The sequence below is a fragment of the Pteronotus mesoamericanus genome, unplaced genomic scaffold (genome assembly GCF_021234165.1).
Source record: "Pteronotus mesoamericanus isolate MK-2021 breed Mesoamerican mustached bat unplaced genomic scaffold, CSHL_Meso_final scaffold_31, whole genome shotgun sequence".
Lineage (NCBI taxonomy): Eukaryota > Metazoa > Chordata > Mammalia > Chiroptera > Mormoopidae > Pteronotus > Pteronotus mesoamericanus.
The window spans coordinates 1,307,848-1,333,214 of record NW_026555312.1 but is presented as its reverse complement, the minus strand read 5'-3'; the positions used below and the strand labels follow the sequence as shown (position 1 = coordinate 1,333,214).

Here is a 25,367-nt window from a genome sequence, read left to right as displayed (position 1 = left end):
ACCCCAGGTACTAAGGCTAGTATGACAGAATGAATCATTAAAAAGGGGCCAAAGTGAGTAGTATAGTGAGTGGGGAATCAAACCGAGAGATGAAAAGTTAAGGTCAAGCCAGATAAGCACTGATACTTCTTGTGAAATTTTGTGGTACTCTACCACCCTGCTGGTCTATCCTGCCTTCGTTTGAGTCTTGTAAACACAGTGCAGTTGGCTTTGCGGACAACGGACAATAATGAGTTATTGATGAGAGTGAATGTCGTGTGAATACTTATTTGAAGATCTCTTTAGGCTATGGTAACTGGAAGCAGCACAGACGGAGAAATTGATGGCTTATATTCAGCTTTTGAATGGCAAAGCTTGAAGAGCTTTTAGGTACTGAACAGCTTGAGGAAAGTCAGGATAATGGAACATAATTATACTGATTATGCAGTTGAGGTATATTATAGAACAATCTGTTAATTCTGCTAAACTGTGGCACTTTGTAGCTCCTGTTAATATTTTTAGTAGAGGAACAAGATATGAGTTTATTGAGTCTTATTCTAAAAGATGATCTCTTAAATTGGCTCTAGTATCATGGCTTTTAGTGGTTCAAGGCACTTCTCAACATTATCTCACTAACCCTTCCAACATCCCTGAAGTGCATGTGGACGCCAGGTGTTCATGAATAAGAAGCCTTAGCAAGTGATAAGAAGCGACTCACCCAAGGTTATGTGTAAGTAAAGCACTAATTTCTGTACTAAGCCCACCTCATATTTTTTTTTTTGTAGTTCACCTTATCTCAGGAGACTATAGAGTCTGCTGAAATAGAACATCCAGAAGTAATATAAAAAAAAAAAAGTAAACTCTGACTTATTTCATCCAAGAAACTTTTCCAGATTAAATCCTGTCATCTGGTAAATAGCAAATATGGGAATGGAAAAAAATTTTTGCTAAAATATGATAGTGATTTGATGTCTCTCTTTTGAGTACAAACTGTTAGAAGACTGTTGCTTTACAGTTTACTGTTTTTTTGTAGTGTCTATCTATAATCTAGGAAATCTGTAAGTATTAATTGATAATGGGAGGAAATGTTTTCCTTTGGTTTGCTGAGTTATTTTGTCATTCATTAAGTCACTGAATCTTTTTCTTTAAGTTCTCCTCTGTAATATTCCGTGTTTCTTTTTTTTTGTTTGTTTTATTAAATATACACAGTTTTTCTGGGTATGTAGTAGGGTTCCATCCCTAACCCTCTTGGAGTTAGATGTGACAACATGGTTTGCTTTAACTTACTTGATACACGTCACTCTGGGTAAATGCTCAAGAACCAGTGTGTGAATCAGCATATCCTTTCTTTCAGTCTGGTGTAGTAGCCAACGACTTTTGAGATAGTGGTTGAGACCATGAATCTCTGACAATCTGCAATGGCTTTGTAGCATGGACAAGAAAAAGCCCTCACAGCATCCCTGTGTTTTAGCCTCTGGTATTTGAAGTTATTTGTAGTTTCAGCAAAACCTAGTTTACCTTATCTGACATAAGAATTGATACCTAGAATTTTGGGTACTGCTTTAATAAAGAACTTAAAATACGTGAGACTGCCTGCATGTGTTGCTATTGGGTTTGTATGGCAAGGCATTACAAGAAAGGCTAATTTATTTTATTTTTTTCCTGAAAGATTTGGTATTTTTATAAGCAATAATTAAAAGGACTAGAAAGAATGAAAAAATTCAGGTTTGTATGATTGAATTCTAATTCAAATGGAAAGAGGTAAAAATGAGAAGTTTTATTGTCATTGCAAGGGACACCTAATGTTAAATCCTCTGAATGGGTGTATTTTGGACCTCCCAGAGAAACTAATATTCCCAAAGTATGAGCAGTTCAAACGAGAGAGGAAGAGGTGCCAATAAAGTAAAGGGATATAACAAATCTAAGAACTATGTTTAGAAAAGAGTTAAAGCTATAATTATTGATTTATGAAAATTACTGGAATAATATTGATAAGAAGCCTACTAAGTTTTAAAAATTCTGATACTGCCAAATAAAGCAAAATCCTAGGAAAGCTCAAGATTTAAAATGACTCTTGGAGTTATAACTCTCTAAGGCAGCAATTTTCAACTGGTGTGCCCCAAGAATTTTTAAAACATGCAATACCTGACTATTTAGTCAGGGACACTGACCTCTTTTTACTTAGATTGTCAAATTAAAAAAAAAAATGACAACAACACAATAATAGCTCTCTGGTGTGAATGAATTAAAATTATACTCTTTTTTTGTCAGACTGGCAAAAATATATTATTTGATATTCCACATAATTTTAGTAATTAGTTTATGTGTGCTATGAGATGAAAAAGGTTGAAAATCACTCATCTGAAATGCAAGAGGGACCAAGGTCATTGGGAACAAGAGTGTCAGTGAGACATCTCAATTTATTCTTTTATGTAATTTCGATTTCTGAACCATGTAAACCTATTACCTATTCAAAATAGTGTTTAAGCATGAGACTTGAAGTAGATTTACTTTAGTGGGGTCAATATAATGGAATGGAAAAAAATTCCAGAAGACAAACAGTGAGCTGTGCACAAGGAAGCATCAGGGCTTTATCAAGGAGTCTTCCTCACCTCCAGGACAGAGGCTCTCAAAACATCTGCCCAGGATTTTAGACTTGTCAAGGGCCAATAATTCTTGTGTGTTCTTTGCTTTCCCTTTTCTGAATGGAGCAATGATAAATGATGCAGAGATCACTCAGCATTATCCTGAGATCCTGGGCTTTGTGTTTAGTGTTATCATTATACGAAATTTTTGAGTTGTTCCTCCTGGGTAGGGACGAATATGTTTTGCATGCAAGAATGAGAATGAACCAGGTGTTTGATAAGCAGTAGGGAAGACTGTGTGGTAGTCATCAGCTGTTTTCCAAAGTGTTTTTTTTTTTTTTTTTTTTTAAGATAAATGCTATGTTCCCTTTGTTCAAAGAGATATAAACAGAAGTTACTTCTGGGTGAAAGCATAGTCAGGGAGTGGTTAACTATGCTTTCCTTTGCTTTTCATGTGACTACCAATATCTTTCAAGAGTCAGTCAATCAGTTCAAATCCTTATGACTATGATGAACCTAAAGCTGGCAGTATTGATCCATGATGGGTGGTAGTGCCATGAGATCTCACCTATAAGTGGAACCTAATCAACAAAACAAACATGCAAGCAAAATATAACCGGAGACACTGAAAGAAAAAACAAACTGCCAGATGGGAGGAGGGAGGGGGATAATGGGGGGAAAGAAGGGAAAGGGTCTTCAAGGGACATGGATAAAGGACTCATGGACAGAGCCAAAGTGGGGAAGGATTGAGGGTGGGAGGTGGGGGTCAGTGAAGCAAGGGAAAGTGGTCGCAGGAAAAAAAAAAGAAAACAACAATTACCCAAACTGAAAAAAGGAAAAAAAATTACTGGACTTCCAAAAAAAAGAGAGAAGTAAACAGTTATTGTTTTAAACCACCATTATTTTGGTGATTGTTTGTTATTGAAACATAGCATACTGTATTCTAACAGGTATTCTAAAATGAGGATTTTAAATAGATATTGATAAAGTGCATGCATTTAAAATATTCTATTCTCCTATTGAACATTAGTGTGTGTATGTGTGTGTATAAAACAAACATTGGTGAGTGTGTGTGTGTGTGTATATATAAAAGATTAGTAAATACATATATATATATTTAACAAAACAAAGCAATAATTAAGAAATACTTAAGCTCCTCAAAAGTTATTTTACTCTGTATAGGAAAAGTGTCTCATTTATTATGATATTACAAAATGCCATCTTAGTTGAACACTAGCAGTATTAAGTAAACCTATGTGACTCAGAATTTGATCAGGGTAATCAAGGGATAAATATAGGCAGAGTTTAGATACATTAGTATTTGCAAATATACAAACCAATTTAGGGAGTTAATAGAATTTCATTATTTCTAATTCTGAAGTTGATTTCTTACTGGACCAAGAATAATTCTATTCTAAGCAAATCACTAATGTGTACATGGGGGTTGTGGGGTGTAGAAAGTATGGGTATGCATTGAATTCTACTCAATCACTATATTGTAAAAAAAAATCATGTTCTCATCTGATATATAATGCTATGGTCCTCAATAATTATGGATGGGTGAATTTAAATTTCTCTGACATGAGCATGAGCTCTGATTCCACGACTTCCTCAAAGCTTATTAATAGTGTGCAGTGCTCATTGCATGTACTTAACAATATAACAGTATTATAATCTATACTTATACTTACAAAGCAATTTTGTCATGTCTCTTATTTACTTTATGGTATCCTGCAATGCCTAGGGAATAGCAACTTAGACAGAGTCAGCCAACCACAATAACAAGCCAGGCATATTTTATTATTGCTTTAATGGTAGACTTTTGATATTCAATTACTCAACAATTGCCTGGTTCTTGGGTTTGTGACTGTGTTGAGTAATTGATTTCTACCGCCTCCACATCCTTCCACATGGTATAAGCAATAATCATTTGGTAAATGCTAAATTTCAGTATAATGAACTTAGTTTTGGCCATATCCTTGAGCCTGCACTGACCAATACCAAATTACTTTAAAGAAAATGTGCACTTATTCCCAAATTTAGCTACAGGCATTACCTGCAGGATTTTAAGAAGCTAATGTCTAAGTCATACTCCGAGAAATTCTGGCTTAATTGGTATGGAGATTTTTGAAAATTCCTGAGGTAATTCTAACATGTAACAAGAATTTAAGAATGATGAGTATACTGGTTAAAAGCACAGGCTCTGGAATCACACAGATCTGGATTTATAACCCTGTTTCTTCCTTACAAGCTGTGTAACCTTGAGCTAGTATTTAAATTCTCTACGCCTTAATTTTCGTATCTTTAAAATAGAAGAAGCAACACGTGTAAAGGTACTGCATTGAGCAAAGGCATGATGCATTCTGGGAATAACGTATAAATCTTCGAGGCCAGAAGATGGTATGGGTAAGATAAACTAGCAAGAGGTGAGGCTGAAGACATTGTGGGAAACCAGATCTTAAGAGCCATGTACTATAAGTTTTAGAAGTGGATTTTTTTTTTTTACTTTTAAATTCATGAAGATTCTTAACATTAGTATTTGGATACACTGATTTTTGCAATTAACTATGAATTATGTTATGGGTAAAGTAAAAACCAGATGTGCATTTATTCTCACTGTAATATTACCTCTTCTCAATGGTATTCTCATCTTTCCTTGAATATGGGGAAACAGGGTGCAGCGCAGAAGGTGTGTTGGAAATTGTTCATAACCTACCATCTATATTATTTTAGGGGGAGGTCACACTTACTGATGGGACATTACAAGTTGTGGGGATTTAGAATTAAATTTTCTGTTGTGAGATGTGATTTTAGAGCTATGCTTATTATCTTTATCCATGATGAACTTCTGCTTCAGTCTGTGACAGCTCAACTGGTACTAAGCTAGCTGTCCTGCAATGAACAATGAGATAACAACTGGAAAAGTGGGCATATATAAAAAACAACTATTTTTTGACATTGGATAACAATCTTCATGTGAGATCCACAAAAGGTGGAAACCAGTCAAGGCAAGCGTTGCGATCACCCTATTTTCTTTCTGAAAGCATTTATTGGACCCCCGCAAAGGAAAGGGAAACCATGAAGACCCCAGTAGTCTTGCTAAGCTGAGACAGGGGTTAGAGTTTGGGGAAGCTGAAGCTTACAAAATTTGTAGGACAAAATACTGAAGATCATGGAGCTGCGCAGAGACAGAGCTTCAACAATCTCTATGCAATACCATTGAGTTTTTAGCTGAATTGTAAGATGCATATGTGTCAGGTAAGACTCCACAAGGTTTGTCCAAGAACAATTACTGGGAAAGAACAACTACCAGGAAACCATAAATTGAATAACGACCAGGGCTCAGCAGAGCAGGGAACCAATTCAGTATCCAGCCAATATAGAGAGACCTCATGAAACATGCAGGGTGTTTGATAAAAATCCCAGAAAGCCCAAGCATTCCGAGAAAGATAAATTAACCCTTGAGTAAAGACTACTCTAGACCTTCCCTAAAACAACAACTACCACAAGCCTACAAAAAAATCAAGCTGATCTATAAGTAAATTAGCTGCCCACAAGGTCAAAGACTAACATTTCTCAAAGAAAAACCACAACGCTCACACACTAAACACTATTAACATTCACAATGTGCAGCTTCCAACCAAAAATACATGACATGTCATAAAGCAGAAAACTGTGAACTGTAACAGTAGAAATAGATCCTGAAATAAGAGAAAAGTTGTAATTAACAGATAAGAGAATCAAGTTGTAATAACTATGTCAAAATTTAAAGAAACATAAACACAAAAGTAGAGAAATAGAAACTATATAAAAAAGGAAAAATGAGCCTTCTAGAGAGAAAAATACAGTATCTGAAATGGATAATTCAGATAATTCACGTGATGGATTTAAGGACAGATTCACTTATGAGGAAAACATCAGTAAATTTGAAGATGGAGATCTAGAAACTATCCAAATGTAGCACAGAAAGAATAAGAACTTGGAAAAATTAATAAAGCTTTACACACCTGTGGGCAATATCAAGTAATTTTACATATATTTAATTGCAGTCCCAGAAGAAGTGAAGGGTAAGGAAGAAACAATCCTTAAGAAAATAATGGGTGAAATGTTTCTAGATTTGATTAAAAAATATCAGCACACATATCTAAGAAGCTTAACAAAATATTAGCCAAATAAGCACAAAGAAAATTCTACAATACCAAGGGACGTCATAATAAAATTGTTAAAAATGAACAATAAAGAGAAAAATCTATGAGCAGCCAGATGAATAAAAGAAAACATGTCCTAAACAGGCGAAAATATGAACAACCAGAATGCAAAGAGACAACATCTTTTAAGTTCTGGGAGAAAACAACAACATAGAACACAGAATAAAACACAAAACAATAATATGTAATAAAAACAGAATAAAAGGAAACAAAAGAACTGACATGATAGAATTCTATATCAAGCAAAAAATCTTTTAGAAAAAAGATGAAATAAAGAAAATTTGAGGCAATAAAAAGTAAATAGTTTATTATTAGAATACATCTTCATAATAAATGTTAAAGTTTTCTCAGGGTGAAGGAAAATGATACAAGATAGAGGCCAAATTTATATAAAAGAATGAGGTTATTGGGAATAATAAATATACAGGTAAATATAAAAACTTTTCATTTACATTTTTAAAAACCAAAATATGGGTAGTCTAAAACACAGATGCAAAAAGGTATGAAAACAATAATGGGACAGAGGAAATAAAAAAGTGTAGTTGCCTGATGATTAAATCATTCATGAAAAACTATAAAATTACTTGAGGATGGACTGTGATAAGTTGATATTATAAACCCTAGAACAATAGCTTAAAAAAGATAAAACAAACAGAAATGCCTAATAAATTAAAGAGGAGATAAAATAAAGTAGTATAAAATTCAATTTTCCCAAAAGAAATAATTTTAAAAAAGGAAGAAACAACACACAACAAGTAGCGAGATAGTAGACAGATTTAACGATCTCAGACATTATGATAAACATGAATAGCCTAAACATGTCTGTTAAAAGGCAACGATTGTTAGGTTGAATATTAAACTAAGGCATGGCTAGATAACATTTTTTACAAATACCATTTGTAATAAATACACAGGCAGCTTAAGAGTAGAACAATGAAAAAACCAATGCTTTCCAAATAATATAATAGCATAACAAATCTGAAGTAGCTTCAATCATATCATACAATGTAAACTTTGGGGCAAAAATATTTGTAGAGCTTTATGATGTAAAAATCTTATATGTGTATCACTTGATAACAGTTTTAAAATTCATGGAGCAACCCTGACAGACCTGAAGGAAAAAATTTTTAAATTCCTTAATAATAATTGGTGATCTAAATATTCTTCTTTCATTAATTGATATAATAAACAGAATATCAGTAATGTAGAAATTTTGAGGAAAAAAATCAACTAATTTGACCTCATTGACATTTGTAGAGTACTGCACCTGATATCAAAGAAGTCTTTTTAACTGTTATTGTGAGTTCTATTCTGGGCAAGTCTTGCATGTTTAAAATGACTTAAATCATCTAGCATATGTTTGTTTACCAAAATAAATTTGATTTAGATATTAACAGCAAAAGATATATAATAAATCCCCCAATACATGGGCAATAAACAATACACTTCTATGTAACCAGTGCATCAAGTAAATAATTAAAAAGGACATTATACAATATCTTAACTAAATGATTATGATTATGCAAAGTATCAAATTTTCACCTAAAGCAGTACTTAGAAGGAAATTTATAGTATCTAAAATCACACTTCAAGGGAAATTTATAGCTTCAGATGTGCATATTAGATAAGAAGAAGCATTTAACATCAGTGATCTAAAATTCCACCTTAAAGGGCTAGAAGTAAAAATTAGTATTAAATCCACATTAGATAGAAGAAATAAAATAAAATAAAGGATATTTTAGACCTAAATGTAAAAGCTAAAACTGTATACTACTAGAAGAAAACATAAGAGAAAATCTCCACTATCTTGCGATAAGCAAAGATTTCTTATACTATATTATATGTTTTTAAAAAATAATAAATTGAATTTTATCAAAAGTAAAAATGTATGCTCTTAAAAAGACACCATTAAGCAAGTGAAAAGTCAAGGTATTGACTGTGAGAATATATTTGTAATACAATTTTAAACTAATCAGTGATATAGCCTCAAACTGTAATTAGCAGCCCAGCTGAAGTTCCACAGGGTGGGGCGGAGTAATTACTGTTATTATTCACAGATGACATAGTACTGTACATAGAGAGTCCCAAAGATTCCACCAGGAAACTACTAGAGCTGAAAAATAAATTCAGCAAAGTAGCAGGTTACAAAATTAATATTCAGAAATCAGTAGCAGTTTTATATATAAATAATGAACTAATGGAAAGGGAAATCAAGGAAAATCCCATTCACAACTGCTACAAAAGAATAAAATACCCAGGAATAAGTCTAACCAAGGATATAATAGACTGATACTTGAAAAATTATGACACACTGAAGAAAGAAATTGAAGAGTATACAAATAAGTGGAAGCAAAAACCATGTTCATGGCTAGGAAGAATTAACATCATTAAAATGTCCATACTAACCAGAATAATCTGTGGATTCGGAGCAATTCCTATTAAGATTCCAACGATATATCTCAGAGAACTAGAACAAGTATTTTAAAAATTTATATGGAACCACAAAAGTCCCCACATAGCAACAGTGATCCTGAGAGAGAAGAACAAAGTTGGAGGAATCGTGCTACCTAATATCAAACTTCATAAGGCCATAGTAATCAAAACAGCATGGTACTGGCATATAAGCAGACACACAGATAAATGGAACAGAATAGAGAGCTCAGATATAAACCCACATCTTTATAGTCACTTAATATTTGACAGAGGAAGCAAATAGATACAATTGGCTTAAGTTAGTTTATTTAATAAATGGTGTTAAGAAAATTGGACAGATATGTGTAGAAAAATGAAATTAGGCCACCTTCTTATAGCACACACCAGAATAAATTAAAAATGAATTAAAGACTTAGATACTAGACCCAAAACCATAAAAATCCTAGAAGAAAATGTAAGCAGCAAAATCTCAGACATTGCTTGTAGCAATATTTGATCAGATATGTCTTCCCAGGCAAGGGAAAGAACCAACCAAACAAACAAAAAATAAACAAATGGGACTATATCAGACTAAAATTTTTTGCACAGCAAAGGAAATCATCAACAAAATAAAAACCCACTGAATGGGAGAACATATGCACTAATACATCTGATAAGGGGTTAATATCCAAAACTTATAAAGATCTAACAAAAGTAACACTAAAAAAACCCCAAACAACCCAACTAAAAAATGGGCAGAGGACCTGAATAAACACTATTTCAAAAAGGACATACAGATGGCCAATAGACAAATGAAAAGATGTTCAATGTCAATAATAATCAGAAAAATGTAAAATAAAACCTCAATAAGACACCATCTCACACCTGTCACAATGGGTACTATCAATAAATCAACAAACAATAAGTGCTGGGGAGGATGTGGAGAAAGCAGAACTCTTGCACTGTTGGTGGTAATGCATATCGTTGCAGCTACTGTTGATAACTGTGTGGAGTACCTCAAAAAATTAAAAATGGATCTGCCTTTTTATCCAGCAATCCCACTTCTGGGAATATATCTGAAGGAACACAAAACACTAATTCGAAATAACCTAAGTACCCCTGTGTTCATTGCAGTGTTATTTGCAATCACGAAGATATGGAAGCAGCCCAAGTGCCCATCAGTAGATGAGTAGATAAAACAACAATGAGACATTTACACAATGGAGTACTACTCAGCCGTAAAAAAGAAAATTTTGTACTTTGTGACTTTGCATGGATGGACCTGGAGAAAATTATGCTAAGTGAAATAAATCAGTCAGAGAAAGACAAATATCATATGATTTTACTCATATGTAGAATCTAATGAACAAACAGGTAATAAAGAAAATGCGGTCAGACTTATACATGAAAAGAAGGATGATAGCTGGGGCTGGAGGTTAGGGAGTGGGGAGATTGAGCAAAAAGGCAAAAGGGCTCATGGACATGGACAACAGAGTGGTGACTGGTGTGGGGAAAGGGGTTTAAGGGGACTAAAAGGTCATGGAAAAATACAATAAAAATTACATTAAAAACCCTCAATATTAAGAAGTTAAACAGTCCAATTAGAAAAGGAGGAAAATATTTGAGGATACTTTAAATAAAAGATGATATACAAAATGCCAACAAACATGAAATAATGTTCAACATCCCTAATCACCAAGGAAATGCAAATTAAAATCATAGGAGGTACCTTTACATACACACATGAATGGCAAGAATGTGGTAACAACAAGAATTATCATATATTGCTGATGGGAATATAAAATGGTAGAACTACATTGGTATAAAATTTGCTCACTTTTTTAATAGAACACATTCACTGAACACAGAAATCCAACTCTTAGGTATTTATCCAATAGAAATAGAAATATACCCACTCAAAGACTTGCATGTAAATACTTATAGTAGTTAATGATGCTGGATGCTGATGGTGATGCTGATGAGCTAGCTCTAAACTAGAAACATGCAAATTTCCAATGGTTAAACCAATTAACTATACTACTCTGAAATATAAAGGAGCAAATAATTGACACATACAACAATATGAATGAAATTCAAAATCATACTGAGCAAAATAATTCATACACATATACCACATGCATATGCATATACTGTGATTGTATATGAAATTCTAGAATAGACAGATCTACTCTGTCGAGAGAAAACCAATGGGACCTTGAGGGACTGGGAAGAGGTACAGACAAGCTTTCTAGGGTGATAGGTGTGTTCTGTACTTTGGTTTTAGATGGTGGTACTCAAATATATATATCTGTCAAAAGACATCAAGATATAAATGTAAAGTGTGTGTGTTTTAAATAGAGTTAGGCATAGTCAACTGAAAACACCATGAATAGCACATCTATACATACATTGTAGTTATAAGCAAGAGCAGTGCTAAGAAATGTTTTTGTTGCTAATGACAAAATTATGGTGATTGGGCACAGCCATACCATGTCAGTTTTTATAATTACCAAGACATTTATATACATTTTGGTTTTAACTTTTGCAGGAAAGGTAATTCTAAACTTTAGGCTATAATCCTCCTTAAAATAAATACTTAGCTACAATGGGAAGGTATTCAACATTACTATATAAAGCTTAATAATGCTATCTCTTCATCACGGTATTTGACATTTTTTATGATGTTATAAAAGTCTATTTACACACAAGGGAATGTATTTTGTCCTTGAATGATGTTTTTACGGTCAATTAGCTGAAAAAATAAAAGAATAAGAATTGGGTGAATATTGGTTATTTCATAGATTTATAAGCAGTGTGTAACTTGAGTTCATTGCTCTTACCAGAAAAAAAACAAAATTCTGACAATAATATAGGCTAATGGAGGGATAGTCTCGTGTCAGGGATATCAGAAGAGGGTATTGCAGTAGTTCAGGCAAGATTTAATGAGGGTTCAAATTAAGGCAGTGAGGTGTAAATCAGAGATTATGTTAAAGATATATTAGTTATGACATGGTTAGTCACAAATTTAATGACCTACAAGAGAATCTCTTGTATGTTCCACCTCACTAAAAAAAAAAATCAGTATTCTCCTCATGGCCTACAAAGTCCTACACGGTAGGGCCCCTGCCTACTTCCCAGCATCCCTGTTCTTCTACTGAGCACCAACTAGTGACCTTCTATCTCTGAACACAAAGCCATTGCCTCCTCAGAGACCTTACATTTTCTGTTCTCAAAGCATGAAATGCTCTTTAGCTATACTTTATCATGACTGATTCCTTCTCATCATTGAGGCCTTAGTTCAAATTTCAAGTCTTTAGAAAGCTCTTTTCTAACTCTATCCCTACCCAATCACTCAATTATATTATCCTGCTATATTTAGCATATATCATAAAATTATTAGTTTGCTTATTTATTGTCTTTCATAGCCACTGCTACTACAATGTAAAATTTATAAGAGTACCTTGGCTGTCTATTCCTCAGTGCAATCCCAGTGCCTAGAACAGTTCTTGGAACAATTGTTCTGAGATGAATAAGCTGGGGTATGTGTATATTTGAATGTTTTAGAACAATGAAGATCATGAATCAAAATCATCAAAATATGTAATCATAAAATGTATAAATATACATATTCTGATTATGTATGTTCCACTGTTTTAGAGAGATTTATACTCAATGTTTAAGAATGGCTCAAAGCTACAGCTGAGAGGATAGATATTATCATCATCTCCTTTATTGCCATAGTACACTTTTCACAACTGAACCTGTTTTCTGCATCATTCATTCATTCATGTATTCATTTATTCAGCACATCCTCAGAACCTCTGGGCATATGAAGATGGAGAAAGTCACAATTCAATAGGCGCAAAATAAGATGCATGTGAAAAGAACTGTGGAAGTGCTGAGGTGGAAGAAATAATCTATGTTTGAAAGAAGGATTGAGAAAGTGGGAAAATCTTTGAAAGGGAGTCAGCTTGGTTTAAATTATAATAGAAATATATCAAGTAGAGAAAAAAGAAGGGGATTTCTAGGTAGGAGAAAAACTTGAGCAAAGTCAAGGGTTATAGAAGCTGAGAAAGTCATTTGTGGTGACTAAAGAGTAATGTGTGTTAAAGTGTGGTAGAAAGTGATATTGGAAAAATGTATTTAAGTCTGATAATAGAAGACCTCCAATGCCATGTCAAGAACTTTATCAAGTATGTAATTGAGAAATCATAAAAAGACTTTACTTAGGAATATGACATGACCAGGTGTGTGCTTTAAACTGTAATTTTGCAGCAGGTGGGAAGAGAGAGTAAGTCTAAAGGAATGGAGATTTCTTGAAAGACCATTACAATTTTCAAACAAGAAATGAGACCTAAATAAAGGCAGTGCCAGTTTATATAGAGAGGAAAGGACTGATTTCAGGATTAGAATTGATGGGTCTTGAGAATTGTAGAGGAGTGAGGGAACAAGAGGAGATAAAGCTGATGCTGCATTTCTTGTTGGGAGTCTTATAGATGGGGCTGTAATTGATCCAGTGTGACCTGCAATTGATTGGCCTTCCTGGTTCACCTCATTTCCTTCATTGACTTTTCTCCTCAACTTTTACTCCAGGACAGAGGCTTCCTCCTACCTTGGGCTCATTAATACCTCTTTTCACTCACCAGGTATAAAACCTGCTACTAATCAATCGGCATGAGTAACCTTCCCTTTTTCTCTGTGTCAGCAGCTGAGTATCTTAGATTGATTCAATATGCTCTCAATTCTGTCAAAACCGTTTTGGGATACCTAGAGAGCTATTTCACTGCCTTATAGGTTTGCAGATCTTCTAACAATCTGCTGTAATTATTTAATTCATTCAACTTTTTCTTATTGTCCTCTGTATCTGCTTATATCAACCCATAGATGATATCAACTCCATCTTCAATGATCTTTAAAGGTGTGTTCTTAGTCTTTCTGTAAGGTTTAGATTTCTGACTGTGGATTCAATAGTGAAATAAGGGGTAGTTTCTTCTCAGATCTTATAACTTACATGAAGAGATAAGACTCTTTATCCTTTCTCTCTTTCTCCCTCCTTTTTTCCCCTCCCTCCTTTCTTCCCTCTTCTTCCTTCCTCCTACCTCAATTAGATTAAATACTGTGAAGTCAGTGAAAGTACAAAGGAAATAAAATATAAAGGTTTCTGATCACACAACAGTTGACAATTAAGTGACAAATTATATGGCATGGAGCTAAAACCTAGGTGTAACAGAGAAGGCCTCACAGAGAAACCAGTAACATTTAAGGAATATCATTAGTTGTAATCATGTAAGAACTCTTATAAGCATAGGGCATCTTGATTCGTGGAAATTAACTAGCACAAAAATATCAGTATACTCATGAATAAATTGAAAAAATGTGGGTCAGATTCAAGATGGTTTTGTCATTATGAATAAACTTGGACTGTATCAAAGTGAATAGAATATTCTAGGACTATGTGGTAGGACTCTCTTTAACTGTCTTATTGATCAATGGTTGGATGAAGTCATACAAAGCTGGCTTATCTATGTTATAGACAGTGAAACAGGGTTTTTTTAGACAGAATGTTATATCAAGATTAAAGATAAATATGGAAGTATAAAACTTCTGAGTCAAAAATAGCAAAATAAAATTGAATTCAGATTAAAAAAATACACTAAGATAACATCAGGGCAACCTGTCTTGACAGGTGATTCATGGAAAAGTTCTTGGAGGTCTTGTAGTTAGTTGCCCATGATATCTGTGTGACTTAGTGGAACATTACTGCTAAAAAGCTCTTCAAATACCTATTCTACATCAGTGAAAAAAGAACACAGACAGCAAGCATTACCCTATAAACAGAATTAGCTAACCCATGTGTCAAGTCAAACGCTCAGTTTTGTGTTCTTTATGTCTACAAGGTCATATACAAACTAGAGCATGCACTGAGAATACCACTCATGGATGTCGCAGAAACCATATCACGTAGGGATTAAACAAAAGAAGGCTATAAGAAAAATCTGAAAAACTACTCTAAAATTTTTAAAATATCATGAAAGAGTGAATAGATTTGCTCTTTCTTGTTCCAGAGAGCATAAACAGTATCAATGGGTACACATTTTGATGAGGCAAATTTGGACTCAAACCAAAGAAAAAATTTCCAGTTGTTTGTTCTAGAAACAATTGAGGTAGCTTCCATCATGTCCACAGTAATGCCCTTTCACTGGGAGTGCTCCAAAGAAGTGTAGCTAGATGGCCACTCTTCAGAATGAAATCCTGTATGGTTGGAGAGCCGGTTAAGATTATCTATAAGCTTTCTTCCAACGCCAAATCAAAGCACAGCCTTATTTTTGTATCTTTTTAAAGTAAGATAAGTGGCACAAAATGTTGATTAAAATAATAATAGAATTATGGGGAGGGGAGTGGAAGGAAAGGATATTAGAATATCCTTTCTAATGTATTGTAAAGAGTGTACAGTTTCTTAAGATCATAAGGCAAATTTTGGTAGACATTTTGGAAGTTGTTTTGAATTAATTAAAGCCAAAAATGAAATATGTTACTTCATTTTAGTACCAAGCTAAAAAGGGGACCAGTAATATATGCCATACATTGTTTTAAAATAGTTAATTGTCATATTGCCTAGTGTGGAAAAGATAAAAAAAAGCCAAACACCTAGTTGTTAGGCTTCCAGTTAAGGCACTTTATTCCACAAATACTAATGTTTAGCATACATAGGATACTTCATATTTGCTAAGTGCTTCTTTATGAGTTACTAATTTGTCTTCACAACAATCATGTGCAAGCAATGAAATTACAATATATCTTTATTTAGCAGATGAAAAAATTAAGGCCACAAATATGAAGAGTCCCCAAATCTTTTTTAAAAAGATTTGCCTTGGTACTATATTTTCAGACAGTGAATCCAAGAATATGAATAATTGATGTAATTCATTTATTAGCATTGCCCTAAAGATCAAATTAACTCTTTTTTCAGAGTCCCAATCTTTGAGTTTAGTTGATAATTTTAGTTATTATTGGAAAAATAGATTTTTAAATTTGTAACTCATTTTTGTAGATTATAGAGAAACTTTAAATCATTAAATCTCATTTAATAAAAAATTAAGTAAGTGCCCTTAACTTCCCTATATGCCTCAAACAGTTTTTTTTTTAAATCCAAGGAAAACAATCCAAATTTGTTTACTATTAGCTGAATAAAGTTGAAGTTCAAATGACATAGTTCTTATAATCTATTTCTTGACATATAAAATTATTTAAAATTACTGTACGAGTACTGATTCATTCAGAATAGCATCTGCTGGAAGACTACCAGAAAATCCCAGGGATTTGGTGCAGCCATTACAATGACAATAAACAACAAATTGGCAACTTCTAGGGATGGCAATTTTATTAAAACACATTATATTTTTTTCAAAGCTTCATCAGAATCTATGCCAGTGATCTCAATTTTTAAAAAATTCTATGCAACATCAGTATTGTTTACTTCATATTATTCAATATTGTTAGGCTTTTTAACTTTTGCTGGTCTAATGATAAAATTATATCAGATTAGAGCTTTAATTTGTCTTTTATTGGTTAGTCAATGAAGTTGTGAATTTTTAAAAATGTTTGTTCACCATTTGTGTGTTCTTTACTATGCAGTACCTTTTTAGATCTTTTGTCCGTTGTTTCCTAGAGATGTTGTTTTGTCTTTTCCTTACTGATTTGCTGTATTTGTAAGTATATCATGGATAGTAAACATTTTTAGTTGTAATTGTTACCAATGCCTTACCCTAACTTTTTTGGGTGGTGTTTTGAATGAGGAATATAAACTAATCCTGTAATTTATTAAATAACAAAGTTAGTTTTTTGGAAAAAAAATTGAGTGTCCTGGCTAGTCGTTTAAATCATGCCCGTCTGGAGTAAAGGTTTTGTTTTATGCAACATAATTAATACTGGTAGATAGCAGGTTAACCAGCAAAGTTCAAGTGGACGATCAAACTTTATATAATAAAAAATGCAAGTGGAAAAAAAAGGATTTGAAGTGGTTTTGGTAAATACTGCCCAAGTATGGAGTGACTGGAAAGCAGGTAAGTAGCTTCTGAAGGTCAGTCCATACTCAGTATGTTTTGCTGAGAAAATGTGCTGCTAATCATTTCTTTTTTTTTTTTGGTGTTTTTTGTTTTTTTTTTTTTTTTTTTTTTTTTTTTTTTTTTTTTTTTTTTTTTTTTTTTTTTTTTTTTTTTTTTTTTAATACCAAGTTAGGCAAATTTATCAATTTTCCCTTTTACTATAACATGTTAGTAGATATTGTGTTCTTATTTAAGGACTCTTTCTCTACCAGTGGTGATAAAGATACTCTCTTATATTTCCTCTAACATTCTGAAAGATTTGTTACATATAATTCATCTAGAATATACCTTTGTATAATATAGAGAGCCATTTTTTTCAAATGGAAAATCAATTTTTTAATACTATTTAGACATTAGCTCTTTCTTCAATAATCTGGAATGTCACTGTCACATGTAGGTGTATGTGGTCTATTTCTAGACTGCTATATTTCTTTTATTAATTTTTGTTTATTTATGCAAATATATCAGCAGCTGAATTAATATAGTTAAATAATAAACCTTGATTTCTGGTAGAAATATTTTAATATCTTGTTCTCCTTTTGGGAGTGTCTTTGCTGTTCTTAGCACTTTCCCCACACACATCTTAGAATTAACTTGTTAAATTTCTCAAATATTTAGTTTTGATTTTGATTTTAATTTTACTGCCTCTAAGATTAACTTCGAGGAAAACTGCTAAGTTAAGTACATTGAGCTATTCAATCTATGAATGTGGTGTCTTTCTTAACTTAGGCATTTAAAAGTGTATATTTCAATTCCATTTGAATTCTTTTTTCCTATCTAAAAAGTACCTTTTAAAATCTTCATTTAGTTCAGGCCTGAGTTAATTTTTTGTTGCTCTAAAGATGTCTTTATCTAGTTTTTATTTTTGAGGACGATTTCCCTTGAGTATAAAATTTTATGATGGCAGTTTTTTCTCCAGCATTTTGAAAAATCATTTCAAAAAATCATTTCATTGTCCTTCAGCTTTGACTTTTTTTCTGTGGGAAGTCAGCTGCTAGTCTTATTGATGCTTATTTGAAGGTGAATACATTTATTCTCTAATGGTTATAGGACCCGTGGTATGCTTCAGTGTGGTATTCTCAATATTTATCTTGCTTGAAGTTTGTAGTACTTACTAAATATATGGTTTATCAACAATTTTAACACATGCTCAGTTATCATCTTCTCAAATGATACTTCAATTTCATTCTCTCCCTCAACTTTTCTGGGAGTTTAATCAGACATAGATTAATCTTTTAATTGCATTGACCATATTTCTTATACACTTTTCTGTTTTTCATACTATCTCATTTTTTTCTCTGTGCTTTATCTTAGATATTTTCTATTAACATATTTTGGTTTATTGACATTGTTATTTCTATTAACACATTGATATATTTTCTAATGTATTCTAGGTATATTTCTATATTCTAAATCACTAGTGGTCTCTTTAGTTTTGTTTATTCTACAGTTAGCTTTAGCCATGAAATTCTTAAATTCGATCATTATATTTTTCAGTTTTGAATTTCTATTGTTGTAGTTTATGTCCTTTTCTAAATTTGATAACCTTGTAACTTTTTATTTTTTGAACATATTAAGTAGTTATTTTTAAGTTCCTAGTTAATGACTTTATTACTTAGATTGTCTGTGAGTCTGCTTCTATGTTCTATTATTTCTCTTAGGTTTTAATTACATTACCTTGCTTAATTATAATCTTGGTTATTATCATTATTTTTGTTGCTAATCACAGCATATCAAAAAATATAGACATAACTTGAGGCTTAGGTGATGCTATCTTCTACCAGAGAAAATTTGTGTTTATTTCTAACAGGCAGTAAAGGGCATTTAGTAAACTAGGTTTGCTTTATTCCAACAGGGCTGTAGATCATTTGGGACTGGTTTGTTTTGTTCACCCTTATTTCAGAGCCTAGGAAAGTTGCTATCATTTCCCACTTGGCAGGTTCTGAACTTGAATTTCTTTCCATCTACTCTCATGTATCTGTCACAAGCTTTCTTCAGCTTCTCAGACTCTCAGAAGCTGGAAAGAGCGAAGACACATAGGGGGAGTTTCAAATGTAGCTTGATTTCTCTGGGTGTTTATTCTCTTCTGAATTTTGACTTCAAAATTCTTTACGTTTTTGTTATATTTATAGTGAACTCACATATGTTATTTTAAACATTCTACCCACATTTAATAGTTATTTTAAGCTGGGGAGTTGATTCGAAATATCTAGTCTATCACTACTGGAAGCAGAAGTCCCATCTACTTATTTTAAGAATTCAGTGTGTGTGTGTGTGTATTATTTCAAAACATTTTATTTACTTTACAAATATGACTGGTCATTTTTGATAGTGTCTTGTTCCTTCATCACATATTTTGATTCTCTCTTTTTTTAAAAAACATTTGCTTTATAACTATTTTACATTCTATAATACTTTCAGAAGTCTGAGGGCTTAGGGGTTTAAAACTGTGGTTTGTTTCTGCTCATTCTCATAAATGGTAGAGTATTTCTTCATGTTCTTAGTAAATTTTGTTGTCTTATCAGTTTATATTTTGTTGAACTTCTTCTGTAGGAAGTGTTTGCTCCAGAAAGAACCCATGCTTGCTCCTGATGGGTACTATTGGTTGCTATTAAGTTGATACCACCCTATATAATATTCAAGCTTCAGGTTTCTCTGGCTGCATGGATGTTATAGACTTGAAATTGTGACCTGCATGATAGCAGATCTGTTGGGCCAGTTTTTAGAAGGAACTATTATCATTTGTGTGTGAGTGTGTATGTGTATGTGTGTGTGCATGTTTTCTACCTGGGGTCCTGATGAAGACAGACTGGTTCCTAATGGGTTTCCACTGCTAACATGCAGATGTTTTCACATCTTTTTACTAGTACTGTAAGACCTTTAAAATCCCAAATTAACGAAGTCTGTATTTCCTGGGTCTTTCTCTGGGATATAACTATGAGTAGATGTCCTGGATGTGTTGGGTAATGAAAAACACATCTTCACACATCCAAGAACAGATAAAATAGCAGGGTAATAGATCTGTAAAATAATTGTTTAAGCCAGAAACAATACTTATAATCATCAGGCAGGTATGTAAATACCTGAAGTTGCTAAAAATAAGACAATAAGAGGTGATGGATATACTATCTAAAAGATTCAAATTCAAATTTAAAAAAAGGATGCCCAGAAAGCATCTCCTGAAAGTAGTTGACCCAGAGGCTGCTAGGTTGTGATCTCTGCCTACACTCAAAAAATACTTTGATAGTACATACATATATATATACACATAATTTGAGTAAGCTTAAATATGTATTAAAAATTCCTGATGTACTGTGACAACATCTAATTTCAATTTATATAACATCTATAACAATATTACTTGCTAAGGCTTATGTATTTAAACCTTATGCTTGGTATAGTCTTTGTTCTACATTTTTTTCCCCAAGATGCAGAAATATCTTTAACATACATTAAAAATCATCGTCATGGAGCAAGGATTTCCTAATCATAGCAAATTGAAAGAGTTTAGATAAAGAATCAGTTCTATAAATTAGGGATTCTAGAGGCTACAATTAACAGTATTCATGATTTAGAGAACAAAAGTTCTATTAAAACATTGTACATAAAATGCTTTCACCGCTAATCCATATTATATGATGATGAGAGAAATGAGGTGAAATAGAAGATTAATGAAAAAAATCAATGGTAATTTCTGTCTTCTTACTAAATAAGAGTCGATTTGTATCATCACTATTAGCATCTAAGTATAAATGGGAATACGATCGGGTCTAGAGGGAGAAGTTATGTTGAATTTTATGGCTCAATGTAGGTAAAGCGTAGTGCTTAACTCCACAGCTTTACACTCATGGTATGACCACGCACCACTTTTTTCCATATGTAGACTATATATTCATCAAACTCTTTCTATATATCAGAAAAAAGTGCTGCAGAAATATATTTCTTATTTAATTTCTACTATTCTTTTAAATGGCAGTTTGTAGAATGCATCTGGGTGTACAGCTAATGACCCATGAACAATAAGCAACTGTTTAAGTAAAATGCACTACGAAAAAGCTTTTACCAAACAGCATTTTAATATTTTAAATAGATTTTCCATTGCAGGCTCTTTGTAACTGGATTAGTTCTCTGATGTGTTCTGACAGAGCTGTGGTTAGGGATACTCCATTAACTTTGTCTGTCATCTTATTTTCTCTAGTATCCAGCGGAACACCCTTATATTTCATAATTTGTATTGCTATCAGTGCTGATTTGTAAATGTGCAAATTATAATTAACAGTGGCTACTACTTCTATTAACATTAAATCATTCTTGCAGCTTATATTTTCCACAGCAGATGGAGCCCTGTGGTATGCAAATAGACTCTCCTTACCTCGTCAGCAATTCTTAACCTATATTTTAGCTTAAAGAATGCATTTCCCCTCTTTGCTTTATGTTTTCTATAGCATTTGGGTTAATATTTATTTACTGCAGATTCTCTTTCTACCAATAAGAATTTCATGGACTATTACATCCTAGCACTGTTGTTTTGTTTCCCTTCATTAATAGGTCCTTAATCATCCAGCTTGCCTGTAAGTACAAGGGCTTATTATTTGTTCTGATGCTGTAGTATTGCATAAGAAGCATTTACTTATATTTTAATATGTATAGAAGCAGCAAAATGTTGGGTACATCATTGTAGGTTTTAATTTGAAATCCAATCTATGTGTACATTTTCCCCTCAGAATAAGCAAAAGCATTTAAGGTTTTATATTGTGTCTTAAACATTCTATTAAATGTCATCATCCAATTCAGGAAAATGTATTGCAAAAATATTAGAGAAATATAAAATGTGTAAATGTAATAGATGTCCGGGACATGGAGAGGAATGTAAAAGTCCAACATTTATCAGGTACCCATAAACCACTAAGAAACATTGATAGAAAGTAACAGTCTTATAATATACAGTATCTTAAGCATGAACTCTTATTTCTGGTATTTACTGCAGGCTGTTGCATTAAAAAACACTAATTCAGAATGATTGCGACCTTTTCCTAACTGAGGATTCCTAGACTATGAATATTTTTTTGAGGAGCGAGTTCTAACTTTCTTAACTACAAAAGGATACATACGCTTTAAACCCTCGGAATCAGAAGGTTGCTTTCTTGACAGGTTTTTAATGGCAAGTTAAGACTGTCGGAGAAACAACAGAACTCAAAGGCATTAACTGACAAATTAAGCAAAGAGTAATGAAAACTTCGATGTGTTTGAATCATCATTCATTGAACTGTAATTGCCTCAGCAGCAGAAAATTAAATTGTAACAAGTAAGGGTCTTGACACTTCCCGCAATTTCTAAAAAAAGTTTGTGCACGCCAGGGAGGATCAACAGCAGTCACATGAAATACTGAATGTGAGTCATATTAATTAATTTTATTTATTTATTTATTTACTTATTTATTTATTTTTTAATCAGCCATTCAATAAGACACACAAGGTTATTGTAATAGTCTGCTTTTGGGATTCTTTAATGTTGAAAGATTTTCGTCTGTCACAGATGATGCAATTGTAAGTAGGGTCACGTTCAAGGTATGGGGCCTTTTGGTTTATGGAAACAATTAGAAATAACCTGCCAATTTTATGCTCTCCTTCTCCCCCCATATCCTGAGGGAGAAAGAAAGATCAGGGAATAAGCAGGGATAATTGTTCATATTTTGCCTTTTTTCCTTCATTTAGGGGTACAGTTGAAAGCATATTAGTGACAGGCCAAAGAAAGTAATCTCCAGGTAGCAGATTTCTTTTCCTCCCAAGAAAAAGAACATCTTTGTTATTGTAGTAGTTGTTGTTGTTTTAAAATGGTATGAATACCAGAGGGAGGACAGGATACTCAGAAAGAAAAGCGTATCTTTTTCTGTGGATATCCTATAGGAGTCAAAACAGAGACAGGACACAAAGGCTTTGTAAAACAAAAGTTTGGATGAGTTGAAAGTTATAGTTATGGATCCCACAAGAACAGCCTGACTAACCTTTCTGTGGGGCTTCAGAGATTGTTAATTCCCCAACAGATAATGCCTCAGGATTGGGTGGGAAGCTGTGATGAACGTTTGAGTGAGAAAATATGTGTCTGAGTTAGAGCATCTGCTTTCATTACTTAGTTTTCAAGAGGACATTATGAGTCAAGCAAATGAGTGGGTTTTATCCTGGAAAGGATCCAGGGGAAATTAGATCTTCTTAAGAAGATAAAGGAAAGCAGATTTCAGCAGTTCTGAGAAGGGAACTGTGGGCGAGACTGAGTGGAGTGAGGACTCACCCTGTTGGTCCGTCGTGAGCTCGGCTCATCGGGGGACAGTGCGTCTTCCCTCAGCAGTATGGTGATTCAGGGTTCAAAATTAGCCCATGTTAAGTCTCCCTATTAAAATCTTCCCCGGTGATGTGTACTAGGAGAACGTCTCTGCCTCAGATAGCTATGCTTAACAGGGATTGCCTGGAGAGAAGGCCACAGCAGACATTCACAAAAGCCTATAAGAAACAGCATAGTGGAGATGTGGAGAACAGAAAGGAGCTGGACTCAGTTGTGGAATACAGATTTGAAGTTTAGAAAGAGTCTCCATAAGGAGACTACATCTCAGAAACAAGTGACTTCATTAACAATTCATAAACCCTCTACCTTCAGAAGAGGGAATTTACATAATTTTCAGAGTCCCTATACTTCTAGAGCTTGGAAAAAAAACATAGGATGTGTAATAGTGATGAAGAGGGTATGTGTTAACATACGTATGGAAATGTCATGCAACAGAGACAGTCAGGCTAGTTTCTAACCCCTCTTTATTCGGGGAATAAGGCTAAGGATGGAGGTATGGGGTGGAGTGGAGAAAGAGAGAGAAATGGAATACATCTGGATTATCCTGAAAAAAGGCTGTTTGGTTTGGTTTTGACTTTGAATGTCTGTAACAGGCTCTGGGGACCTCAAACGATCAGTAATTTCTCATATTTGCTAAAGCCAATGTCCTTTCTGGATGCTACTCCCTCCCTTACATATCTTTGTATCTTTTGCCAATGACGATTACACAACCAGGTTAGGTCTCCTGGCTTTCTGCTTATGGTTTCCTGTGAAAATCCCAGTACTCAAGATTTGTCATCAAAGCCACCATGAGGAATTCCATGAAGTGAAGTTCAAAGTTCTTTCATTCCTATTTTACTGAATCCTTCTTTCCAATAAAACCTTCCCTTTACCTCTTTCAAGAAACCCAGTTACAGCTCTTCTCCCCTGACAGACCTCTCCCCTTGACCATCCTATTTTTGGCCTCAGCTAAACATGTAAGTTCTGTGGTCTTTGCCCTCAGTCCCTTGTTAGGTTTATTTAATCTTCTCTGATAAATAAAATTAAGTTGGAACCAACTGATAAAGGTCTTTGGATCAATTTGTCTTTCTACACAAGTTTTTATTTACATGGGCCCAGAGACCCTGTATTAACACCAGTAGGACAGCAGCATCCGCTGCTTCCCTCCCCATCGTCAGTTTGACTATGAGGAGCCCTGGCTTTCTACTGAAAGTCCATGAGATTGTGTAAGGCCCCAAACTAGTGCTTTCTTTTCTGTTGTGTTTTTTTTCTAACTGTCTTCTAAAGCATCCCCCAAAATAATGCTATTTCAGTATCTGCAGGTTTACACAAACCTAGTATTAGGCTTAATAGAAAGTAAATAGTAAATCCAAGTAAAATTACCCTGTAAGTTATCCAACTTTACAAAAATATGAACTCTCCTTGACCTCTTCATGTTCCCGGTGTTTCATTTGAATTTCTTTTGGATTCTACTTTTGAAAACCCTGAGTGTGTTTGTCATAGATAAACATGTCCTCTGGAAAACCAACTTTAGAGAAATTCCATGCAAAAAGCTTTGTTTATCTTGGGATGCACGATCCAATAAATTTGCAAAATGCTGTAGATGCTACCCGAATTTTGAGGATTTTCAATGTGCATTAGTGTAGTAAAGGCCCTGAGAAGTTCTGTAGTGAGCACACCTGTTTGAACTTCTTTAACTCAGCATTTCCTAAAGGTGTAATTCTTTTGTGTACAACATTCTGTGGAACTAGTTTTACAAT

General features: G+C 33.6%; 1 pseudogene; it reads right to left on the bottom strand.

Annotated features, from left to right (window-relative positions):
* The window catches only part of LOC129085750 (dynein light chain 1, cytoplasmic-like), a 138,310-nt pseudogene extending 114,704 nt beyond the window's left edge, over positions 1 to 23,606 (bottom strand).
* Between the last annotated feature and the right edge of the window lie 1,761 nt (positions 23,607 to 25,367).